Consider the following 13,339-nt stretch of genomic DNA (forward strand, 5'->3'; position numbering starts at 1 on the left):
GTTTTATTTGTTCATTTATCTGTGTCTGGAAATGTGAGGGGCACATTAACGGAGGGATAAAGAGTGGCTAAATGCATCAGTGATAGTAGACACTGTGTTGAAAATGAACTAAACAGCTCGTGAATGATGACAGGAGGCAAAACCTGGGAGAGAGCAAGGGAAAGTGAGACATTGTTTAATAAAGAAATGCACTTTTTATCACACTTATCTGTCACTTCTCTGTACATATCACTTTTATAATAATCATAAAATGCATAAAAATAAATGAATGAATGAAAATAAATAAATAAATAAATAAAATCACACAGACGTTAAAAAAAAAAAAGAGTCTGAGATCTGAGGGTTGTGGTTCAAAGCCAGGAAAGCCATGTCAGGCATGGAAGTCTGTGAAATTTGTATTTCCAATTAACTATCAAAAAAAGCCAGAAGTAGAAATGTGAGTCAAGTAAGACAGTGCTCAAGCCCTGAGTTCAAGCCCCAGGACTGGTAAAAACAAAAATCTAATTTGTATCCAAAGTACCTAAAAACGTCAAATAGTTATGTAGTGAGTTTGGGGTTTTGTCAATACATGTTCTGAGAAGTCAGTTCCAGTCCTGTATAAAGATAACACAATCTCTCACAAACCATGACACAAGGACTTGAAACGAGTTAAGAGAACAGACAGACCTGATGGTTCATGCTTGTAATCCCCGCACTCAAGAAGCAGGCTGGAGGATAGTGAGTTCAAGGCTAGGCTGGGCCTACGTAGTGTTATAAGCCAGCTTGAATTAGACAGTAAGAACCTGTTTGAAAATAAAAGTCCTGATTGAAAGAAGAGGAAGGGAAGGGAAGGGAAGAAGGGAAGGGAAGGGAAGGGAAGGGAAGGGAAGGGAAGGGAAGGGAAGGGAAGGGAAGGGAAGGGAAGGGAAGGGAAGGGAAGGGAAGGGAAGAAAAGGAAAAGGGGAAATGAAGGAGATGAATGGGGGAAAGGATCAATAGGCTCTATTCATAGTTAGAACTGAACTCTTGATTTCTTTCCTTTCTTTGGCACATATTTTACTTTACAACCTTTCTTTCCTTCTCCTTTACCAAAGTGTACACAATTTTAGACAAAATTGATACTGATATACAACTGTTTATAGTACTATTTATAGTACTTTATATAACAACAACACAGGAAGTGGACTTGAGCATTACTCCCAGTCTTCAGAGGAGAAAACTGAAATAGAAAATTTTACAGTATTCCCTGTCAATGGAATGCTTGGTTTCACTAAAATTTATAGATTGGATCTTTGTCTGGTAACTTGGAAAGACTTCTATGTGAAAAAAAAAAATATATATAAGGAAGTGAGTATAATAGTCTTGACTTTAAATAGCCAATACTGACCAAAACTAACCCAAATTCCTACATGGGTAGCTATGTTTTTTGGCATGGAGAGGTTGCAGAAGTCACACAAGTCACACAAGGTGATGTGTAATGACAAGACACATGGGTTTGGGGGTTACTGCCTGCATTCAAACCCTGGCTATAAAATTTGCTATCTGGGCTTTGTAGAATACATGTAAATGTTTCTCCTCTCCTCTCCTTTCCTCTCCTCTCCTCTCCTCTCCTCTCCTCCCCTCCCCTCCTCTGTACTGGACTTTATATTTTTGACAAACATTATTGTTCACTTAGAATGACTCTTCGATCAATTACAGACTCGTTTTTGGTATGTTTTCAAAAAGATGTTTTATTTATTAATTAAGGGCCTGTTGCTTATTTGAAGATCATATTCATATTACAGATATCAATCTTTTTCCATCAACTGCATCTAAATTTCCCTTAATTCTATTGAATTTGTTTATTGGAATACATTTATGCAAATGGGTTTAATTTGAAACTATTTGAATGTATTTCTTTTTTCTTCTATGTATCAAGAGCCTCATCTCTAATGAAAGTTTTCCAGTCTCTAATAAGTACCTAAAATAATCTACATTGTCTTCTCAGATTATTTGTAGTTCTAGGGATCAAATACAGGACCTCATTCATGCTCAGCTACAGCTACAGCCCCTTCTTAAAGTTTCAGGATGAAATTTGCACTTTAATCTATCTGAAGTCTCTGTATATGATATGAGGTATGTTTCTTTCATTTAGTCCCTTTTATATGGATATTCAATGGGGTCAGAATCATTTACTAAGTAAATCATTATTTCCTTTTTAAATAAGTCTTTAATACACATCTTTCTTGTTAGATGTATTTTTGAATGGTGTTATGTTTCGCTGATCTCTTTTTACCTTTCTGTGCCAAATAACACAGGGATTATCAATGATCTTCTGGCTGCATGAGGAAATGAAGGAAAGAAACTACAATACGTATACTGAAACTAAAGAAATAGAACAAAAAGAAAGCAGTGGCACAAATAATAAAATAAAATAGACATCTGAAACTGAACAGGTTCTGTTGTTAGAGTAAGCATGAGCATTTTTGTTCTTCACATTTTGCTGCTATTGTCACCTGCAGAACACTGAAGTAATAAATTATTTCAGTTGTCAATAGAAGAAAGTATTTTTGGAAGAAACATGGTTTCCCTATAAACATCAAGACTAATTTTATGTAATTTTAAAAAATCAATGCCATTTTTAAAGAGTTACAAAACCAACATCCTTATTTTTATATGCCCTAGAATTTTTGTGATAATGTTATAGTTTCTAAAGAATATTGATTGATGAAAACAAACTAAGTGATCGTTGCTATGATTTTTGTGATGATGTTATTTAATATTAATATGTGGAAATCAAATAAATGGCAGTGGCTCAGGCTAGTATTTTAGCCTTATTAGCTTCTCAGCAGCTATACCAAAGAGATGAATGAGATTTGAGCAATCAGGCAACAACTAAGCCATTAAAACATGTTTCTTTTCTTACTGGTTTTGGTCCCTGTAGGATAGCTTACATTCAACATCTGGCAAACTTTTGGGATATATGAAAGACTGTTTCCTCCTGTGGATTTGGGGCAGTTTTTTCATTAGCATCACCAGGGCTATTATTTTTTATCAATGATGCCTTTGGAATTGCATTTTTATCATTCAGGTACCTATAGCTCATCTGCACTTGCTCTACAAAATCTACTTTTTTCAAGTAAGACTTGTCTCAGGATCTAAAGTATATGTTCCTTTTATTTAGTAAAATGGTTCATTAACAATATGGAGTAACATGGAATAAAAGACATTCCTGTCACTGTTCCACATCTAATCATGATTTCCATTGGAGATTAAATTGCCTGTTGCCTTCACTTTAGTAATTGCTGAGGCTGACTTTTATTAGGCTACCATGAAGAATGCTTCAAGCTTTCAAGGGAATGTCATTTAAAAGACAGAAAATTGGACGTTGATATGCCATGGTAACTACTAATCATTAATTAAAATGAGTGGCAATTAGTAAGTTCTTTAACATCCCAGTATTTCCTAAAAATGTTAATAATGTAATCAATAAGAATTATTTGGGACACTAAGGGACTGATACATATACAATAATGACCAACATTATATGTGTTTTAGTCTGTGTTTAGTTTAGAAAAACATAATCAAAAGCATCTACTTCATGCAGAGGATATGTACTTCTGTCACCCTAATGGTGTGAAAATGTAATGATGCTTCCTTACAAAGGAAAACCTCTTTTCTTTGATGTTTGAGCTTGGCTTCCATTACCAGAGCCTCAGTAAGCTGAAGAGAAAACATACATTATCCACACTATCAAAGACACCAGGGAGGTGTTGCTGACAGTCATATTGTTAATTGCAGCATTTAAAATAATGTGTCTGCCTTTGATTTTCATGGTGACAACTTTTTATTAAAGCAATATAAACAGCACTACCTAAACACAACAGTTGTGCTGCCTTTTACTTCATAGAGTCATCCACACCAAAAAAAAGGTAGAAATAAGGAAAACAGACGAAATGACAAATCACTACACTCTGTCATCTTTTGGATTTCAATTTATTCTGGGACCTCCAATTTTAAATAAGACAGTTAAAGTTGTCTATATAAGGATGAAACTCCCATTATCCTATAAACACAAATTAAAATAAAGTCTAAGTAATAGCAGACTAAAATATTCTAATAGATGTTCATATTTTCTTAATCCAATTAAAGGATGACACTTAAAATTAAAAGCTAGTCTACAACAATCATGATGCTTTAAATACACAAACACATGCACATACAACATACAAGTGAACACACAGACAATGCTTTGAAGAGAAGGAATACTATCTTGCAAGACTTTTGTTAGGATTCAATTCAATGACATGATAAGGCATCTAGTTCAACATTATGTAAATAATAAATTGTATTATTTATCAATTTTGAAGTTAACAACCTTGGAGATTATATTAGAAAAATGGAGATTAAAAGGAGAAGGACTGGGAAAGATCTAAATGTAGGAGGGAAGTTCAAGAAAACCAGATTATGGCAGTGAGGAGCTTGTTCTTTTTCTTTAACTAGAAACCTTTGCATCCCAAAAACCTCTTAACATTTGTTAACCTTAATGCCTTCCAGGCCTTTCTGTTACTTCCCAAAATAGAATTCCTCATCAAAGAAGTTGAATAAGCCTCCACAGGAACTCAGGTGCATTGATATATTCAGCTCTCCAGTGCATATTAGCATTCTAGGCATCCTAAATGAATTCTAGCTACAGAAGCTTACATTGTATGAATTCTTATTAGGGGCCATGGGCAAGCACTCAAAAAGGTCATGTGCTCTTTCAAGCTGATATCATAGATTGGGCCCACAGGGAACAAGATTGGTCTGGTTCTTGAAGTTTGTACTGCTTTACTGAGAAATCAAGAATTTTAGTTGCACAAATCTTGTCAAAATTTCTGGAATGCTCTAACTCTCCAGCATACACAAAGCTCTCAGATTCTCCTAAATTCTCCAGGGTTCCTGAAAAGAAGGCCAATCCTCTTGTCCAAATCAAGACACTCAAATGATAAAACATCAAATCTACTTCCATTAGTACTTTCTGAGATACTTCAGTTTGCTAACGTGCATGGTACAAAGAGATACTATTATGGTATTCATAGAGAAGTATAACCTAAGCAACCCACAGAATTAAACAGCCTGCCATATTTTAAATTGGTATCACCTCAGTCCTACAAAATTACAAAAATTGATATTTGCTAACCTTATATATTTCTTTCTTTTCTTTTCCTTTTTTTTTTTTTTTTTTTTTTTTGGTAAGCCTTGGGGCTTGAACTCTGGGCTCTTCAGCTCAAGGTAAGCACTCTACCACTTGAGCCGCCACGGTGCCGCTTCTGGTTTTCTGGTGGTTAATTTAAGATAAGTGTCTCACAGATTTTCTTGCCCGGGTTGGCTTTGAACTGTGATCCTCAGATCTTAGCTTCCTTAGTAGCTAGGACTACACATGAGCCACCAGCACCTGGCTGTATATTTCTAACAGATGTCTGGGTCTTTCTTTAAGGATATCAGTAACAGCTAGTAATTTTTCCCAAGTTATAAGTAGAGAACAAAGACTCTAAATGTAAACTAAGCATATTTGAATATATGGTGAAACCATATGTCAATTTTAGAATCAACCATAGTGTGCATACAACTTGTCCAAAAATCAGTGTTACTCTTATTCCACAAAACCTAGCCATCCAGTGCTGCTAAAACAAGAATGGTGAAAACATACAATGAGATGATGGAGGAGATATGGAAGAACTAGCTTTCCTAAAATCTCTAGATTCAGTGGAGTGTAATCAATAAAGAAAATAAAACATGGCTACATGTATCATATTGAAAGCTTAGGACCCATCAAGAAGAATTTTTTGGAGTGTCAAAACTGAAAACAAGTAAATATTTAAGATATTGACTTGTAACCAGTTGAAATCTATCCATCTCTTAAAGGGAACCAAAGTAAATGTATTTAGCAGAGATGGATGACCCCAGAAACATATCCTAGATTCAGTTACAAAGATGGACATAACTGCAGGTGCATATTACATAGGTATATGTATTCTGTACCATCTGCCTGCAATACTTTAAGTTTTAACAGAGACATATGTTATGTCAGATCTTTAGTTTTCTATTTATCTTGCATCAAACTGAAGAGTTTCTACATGACAAAGAACATAGCTAGCAAAATAAATAGAAAGCACAGAGAATGGGAGAAGATCTTTACTAGGTATGTATCAGACAATGGCCTCATATCTAAAGTGCACTTAGAGTTCAAAAAATTAAAGCCCCCCCCCAAAACAAATCCTCAAAGAAACCACAACTTAATTAATAAACGGACTAGAGAGTTAAAGAGAGATTTCTTAGAAGAAACAAGAATGGCCAATAGACACATGAAGAAATGTTCAACATCTCTGACCATACAAGAAATACAAATTGAAGCAACAATGAGATTCTACCTTACCCCAGTTAGAATGGCTATTATCAAGAAATATAACAAAAATATATACTGGCTAAAACAAATGTGGCTAAAAGAGAATGCTATTACACTGTTGGTGAGAATGTAAACTTGTTCAGCCACTTTGGAAAGCAGTATAGAGGTTCCTCAAAAGACTAAACACAGAGCTTCCTATGATCCAGAAATTCCACTTCTGGGCACTTATCCAATTAACCACAAACCAGGTCACACTAAAGCCACCAGCACAACCATGTTCCTTGCAGCATTGTTTACTATACCCAAGACATGGAAACAATCCAGATGGCCCTCAATTGAAGAACAGATCGAGAAGAATTCTATGCTTACATCAGAATGATATTGCCCCATTCATAAAGAAATGGAAAGACTTGGGGAAAAAATTATAGTAAGTGAAGTAAACCAGACCCAGAGAAACATAGGTTGCATAGTTTCCCTCATTTCTAGTAATTAGAATGTGTCTCTAAATCTACAAGTAAACCCAATGGATGGTAAAAAAAAATTATACTTGGACATAATAAATTAAACCGGACTCTAAACATTCACATACTGAGACCAAAGGAGGATATTACTAAGAGAGGATCACAAAGGTTCATAGATATTTCATATGATCATATAAAATTACATTTATTGAAACGAACTCCAAGAAATGGGAACAAGAGAGCTTTTATTTTACTTTTTGTGATTTTTGTTTTTGCTTTTCCTCTTTTGTCACTATTTTTTATTTCTATACGTTTTGTCTTGTATGTAAGTTTTTCTGTTTTGGGGAGTAAATGGGGAAGCATAGAAGTAATGGGACACAGAGTGAACAAATTCAGCAGTGATACTCACTAGACACTATTTGAAAAATGAATTATACAATCTTCAGGGAAGGAGTTTGGGAGAAAAAAATGTTGGGAGAAAATGAATGAAGAGGTGACACTGTTCAAAAAGAAATGTACTCATTACCTGACCTATGTAACTGTAACCCCTCTGTACAGAACCTTTAAAAAGAACAATTCTATTAATTCAGAACACTATAAGTTGCAAGTAAGAAATATTCTTCCAAATAGTGCTTACTAAATTGTAGCTATTGCCATCATTTAAAATATTAACCCATAATCTGAATTACAATACAGGAATGTGCAAAATGTCCACATAAAAACTCTCTGAACAATTAACATACATTAGAGAAAATGAATGAGAGGGAATTATAGCAGAGTATTTGGGAAAAGGAAAAGACAAGTAAGCAAAGAAGGTGAAGAAAGATGACTATGTCAAAATACTTTATATGTAGGCAGGAAAATAGAGCAATAAAAATCAGCTGAAATTATTTTAAGAAGATAGCAAGAGGGAGAGTGATAAAGTAAATCTGATCTGAGCACACTTTATGCACATATGTAAATATTACAATGAAATTCCTTTGAACAACCAATAAATACTAAAAAAAAAAAAAAAAAACTATTTACCCAACTTTAAACTGTCCTTTTAAGGACAGCACTAACTATGCACACAATTCAACCTAAATACAAAGTTGAATAAACATAAGCAACAAAATGATCTGCATATAAGCAAAATGTAAATGTGATATAAAATATTAATTTAATGTTCCAGAGAAAACAACTTTGGAACTTATGACAGGAACTGCCATTAACATCTCTGGTTATAGAAAATAAGAATTTATAAATAAAACTTCTTTGTGGCTGATGGTGTCAACTTTTTCCCTATATTTAGTGTTCATTTATAATAATATACCTCAGTTCTATATATGAGATAAAATTATTGATAGCCAGTCTTTAAGCTGTAGTTACTTTTACCCACATAAATGTAGTTCATCAAACTTCAGAATCACTAGGAACCACAGCTACTGGAAACCACAAAGGTCCCCTTTTAAATATTGTCCTCCAATAAGACTCTGAAGACAAAGTTGCTACGACAGAATTGTGAAAGGCTAAAAACTAAACATCTACTAGAGTGTGTGACTCCGTATGTGTGTGTGTTTTGTGTGTGTGTGTGTGTGTGTGTGTGTGTTTATGTGTGTGCTTGTACTGGTACTGGGGCTTGAATTCAGGGCCTCACACTGTAGCATAGCTTTTTTGCTCAAGGGTGGCGCTCTAACATTTGAGCCACGCTTCTTCTTCCAGCTTTTTGGTAGTTAATTGAAGATAAGAGTTTCATGGACTTTTCTACTAGCTGACTTCAAACCAAGATCCTCAGATCTCAGCCTACTGAATAGCTAGATTACAGGCATGAACCACCAAAGTCTGGCTTAAATATCTACTCCATAGTGCAGAGAAGCACCATCCATTACCTTTGATAAAGTAATTTTCATTTAGTATAACTGGTAAGTTTCCTTTTATATGACAATAAAATTTCAACTATCATGCCTAGAGAAAAAAAAGACAAGGGGGGACGGGGGTGGGGTTGAGAGTGGGGTTGGGAGATGGGAAAGAATGGGAAGGGGAAACAAAGGAGGAGGCAACAATACTTGATAAGAAATGTACTCATTATCTTGCCCATGTAATTGTAACCCCTCTATACAGTATTTTCACAATAAAAAAAAAGAAAAAAGGACATTTGAAGATACAGAATGTGGTCACACAACTGAAGTATAAAGCATAAGTTTAATATGAACAATATTCAGAACCAGATAGATATCCTCCTCAAACACCTACAAAACACAGATTTCCTAAAAGTTCACAGTGCAAAAAAAGAAAATGAGACAAATTTCTAGGATCAAATCTGTAACTTGGGCTCCCTACAGAAGAGAAAGTGATAGAGACCCTTTGATAATCTGCATAAGGAGTTTCAACTAAATAATGAAACTCAGATTTGTGAACTGAACTTTTTAGGACCATGAATTTAGCTTATGTGTATATCCAAATACCTATTCCTATCCTGCTAGTATCTTTTGACTACATAAATTATAAAACCTGGAAAGGGAATATGGAAAACTAAAATTAGATGGAAGACTCATTTTTCCTCATGTTTTATGAAATAGATCATGCTTTGAAGTGTTTTGTGAAATAATGCCCCAAAATAACATGCTCTTTTACTTAAGAATAGTGAACCTAATAATTGATGAAAATATTTCTTTGAATCTAAAATCCCTGAGATCTGATAGTCTAATAAATCTATGCTTAAAATACACATACATTATATCTATGATGCTGAGAGTCTGTTTTAAAAATAGGTTAGCCTGATATTATTATGTTCAGACATTTGAAAAGGTTTTCTCCCTAAATAATATATTATTTTGTGTAATTTTCATTCTTCTTATGTGAAATTTGACCTAAATTTGCTTTCTTATTTGTATAAAATTCTTTTGATATCTCACTTGAAAGGAAAAGATAATGACAGAGTAAAGTATAATTCTTTTTCCACAATAAACAAACTAGAGACTAGAATCTTTTGATTATGTTTTGTGATATAAAAATCTTGATGATACATTTTATTTAAATAGAATTCTAAAGTCATAACAGATATCAAAATAATTATTCAGTTTGCAAACTGACTAAAAAAGGAAATGTATAATACTATTCCTTAAATAAGAATAGGATGCTTTGAAGAATAAGAAAAAAAAAAAGTTAATTGGCAGAATTTGGTAATAATGCCTCATAAGACAACAAAGAGGGGTTCATGATTCTCATAGCAGGTTCTAAGGGGCTTATATTTTAAACTATTGGGGATACCATTTCTGCTTCCTCTCACATATCTTCTTCCTCATTTGAAAAAAAAAGAAACACAATTCCCTTCTAACTTAAGTTTCAGAATTCTTTCTGTAAGATACATAAGAATATAGAATAGAGAAGAAAATAGAGCAGGGCTGGGTGTGGTGATTCATACTTGCAATCTCAGCTACATATGAGGTGTGAACAGGAAGATCATAGTCTGAGGCTGGCTTGGGCAAAAAGCACAGATCCTATCTAAAAACTAACTAAAGGGAAAAGGACTAGGAGGTGGGACTCAAGTGTTTGGTGACAAACAAAACAACTGAAATTCTCAAGGAGAATGAGATAGTCCCTATTTAATTTGGGGCTTTTTGTTCCACTTTGAAGTTCTGCAAACCTTTGGGATTATTGATGTGATATTGTGTTCTGGTGTGGGCAAATGCACAGGGCCCTTATCCCAGTCAACCAGAAGTGTGAAACTTACAGATTTCCTAAGGAAATCTGTGACTTGTAGCCCTTTCATCTTCTGACTTGGCGTTATCTTATCAACATAGCAGTAAAAATGGTTTGCTCTAAAATCAGCAAAGAAATAGCTCAATAAAATCTGTTTATTCTTGCTGACTAAACATCCTAACTCATTGGATAGTTTAAAATGTAGAATCTAAACCAATCATAGATTAAAAATTCTGTGCTAAACAGTAGAGATTTGAGATATATACACATATATACAAATATATAAACATAAATATACATATATATATACCTCTTTGTTCAAACTTTATATCATCCCATAGTTTTTTTTTTTCTGTAAAGAGTTCCATGTATCATTCTCTATGAGTTTCTATCATTTAAATCCAAGTGAGCAAATACAAAAGAAATATACAGATGAAGAAGAAACTTATTTGCGTTCAAGTATTACTAGCTATACTTTCCTGTTTCTTCTAGCTAATGCCAATTCAAATTTTGTGCTTTGTCTCTGAATCTTCAAATTATGAGAAATGCAAGAAGACTCAATGAATAAGGGATTTGAGTTATTCTATTTACATTTCAATACTTTCTTTAAAAATGATATTTCTAAGGAGAAAATATAACAATCTGAAATCATTTGCTAGGACACTAAATGCACATATATCACAAGTTCCCAAAAAAAAGAAGGGGAAAAATGAAATTATAGAACCAAACAATGTCTTTTTTTCTTCCATTTGACCCATGTATCTAGGAGAAACTGTGAGAACAAGGAAAGGAAAACACTTCTCTGAAAGAAGCACAACTGACTGAAAGGCAAGGGATGCCTTGTTTGTAGTTACTGTGGTAAAGAGGTCAAACTAGCCTTGTAATTCCATACTTGAGACAAGAAAAATGTTGCCTCTGTCTTTAGCATCTCTATGAGCTTTAAAGTTCTAGAATGTTGGCTTTCTTAATTAAGTTTTGAGTTCACTTCTGTTTCACTTATCAGGCCTGAGTTTCCCAGAGGCCAGAGGATTATCACAATATTTACACAAAGCAGTAATACTATACCCTATCCAAATTAAGATTTAAGAGACTTAAGAGTCTTAATAGTCCATTTTTTAAAAGACTGACTCTTTGGAAGCTCTTAAATGCTTGCTTAAAAACCAAGTTTTTAAATAAAAACATTTAAGATGATATCAAAAATATGTATTTCATTTAATATTAATATAACCAAGAATTTCCTTCTCTCTTAGAAAAAGGAAAAAAGGCCAAAAATGGTTTCTGATCTTATAAACCTACATGTATCTGACAAAAATAATACACAAAACCTTCTGGTCAGTTTTAAAGACAAAGGACATAGTAGAGATTTATACTAATAGCCAAGAGTAGTATCTTTCCAATAACATAAAGTCAGAACTTTAACATCACACTTACATTCTATCTAAAAACATAAATTCATTTCTAAACTCATATGGTATATTGTTTATCGAAGGATTTCCATCAATAAAATAAACAGTACTGATAAAACTGGAACTTGTCCTCAAATCCAAATAATTACAAGACAAAATTTAAATATAACCATTACATTGTTTTTAAAAGGACGTCAAACTTTCATTCAATGTTGGTGAGAATGGAAACTAATAGGGCCTTATTGGAGCACAGTTTTCCTGGCACCTTCCTATAAAATAAATAAACTCTTACCATATGATTTACTATTCACGTACCTTGGTATTTATCCAAAGGAGTTGAAAACTTACATCATCACAAAAATTCAGCCATACGAGTATTATTTAATACTTAAAAGAAGTGAGCTTTCATACCACTGAAAGAGACAAAGGAGTCAGGCACAGGGGGCTCATGTTTATAACCCTCGCTCAGTGTCTTAAGACACTGAGATCTGAGGATCGTGGTTTGAAGCCAGTTCAGGGAAGAAAGTCCACAAGACTTTTATTTCCAATTAACCACTAAAAAGCCATAAGTGGAGTTGTGGCTCAAGTGGTAGAGCACTAACCTTAAGCACAAAAGCTCAGGGACAGCACCCAGGGCTTAATGTCAAGCCCCAGGGCCAGCACAAAAAAGAAGGGTGGGGAGAGAAAGGAAATGTAAATGCGTAAGAGAAAGAAGGTAATCTGAAAAGCTTCATATTGTGATGACTTTAAATATTAAGAATTCAGAAACTTAAAGAATTACTCAAAAACTTGCTTTTATATTTTTTCTATAGAATCCTTTAAAATATTTTTTGGACTCTACTGTTCAGCAATATTGGGATTTTTTTTTGTGATTTCTGGTACTGAGAATGAACTTAGGGCATCAAAATTGCTAGGCAAATAACTAACACTTAAAATACCCTAACCCTTTAGCAACTCATTCAATGTAATTAGAAATTACATTGATACTGTAGAATCATTACTCTGAGTTCAGGGCATCAGTAACAGTCATCAAAATCTAAAGTATTCAAACATACAGAAATTTCCTAGTTTTTCCCTTTATTTAAGTTCTTAAAGAAGGGCTAAAGACTTGTGGAGGACGTATTCATGTAAAAGTTACAAATCAAATTGTGGAAAAAGACTTAAAAGATATCCTCCAGGACATGTATTTCTCCTTTTAGATGACATTCAGCAAAACCTGGTTGCTTATGAGTGGTTGCATATGATATTGGCTAAGTTGAAGCATATTCTTCTTTTTTGGGGGGAGGGGAGGAGGTCCAGTCGTGGGGCCTGAACTCTGGGCTTGGGCGCTGTCCCTCAGCTCTTCAGCTCAAGGCTAGCGCTCTACCACTTGAGCCATAGCACCACTACTGGCTTTTTTTTTCTGCATATGTGGTGCTGGAGAATTGAACCCAGGGCCTCATGAA

This window comes from Dipodomys spectabilis, unplaced genomic scaffold (genome assembly GCF_019054845.1).
Source record: "Dipodomys spectabilis isolate Male_0828 unplaced genomic scaffold, ASM1905484v1 ptg000197l, whole genome shotgun sequence".
NCBI classification, from domain to species: Eukaryota; Metazoa; Chordata; class Mammalia; order Rodentia; family Heteromyidae; genus Dipodomys; species Dipodomys spectabilis.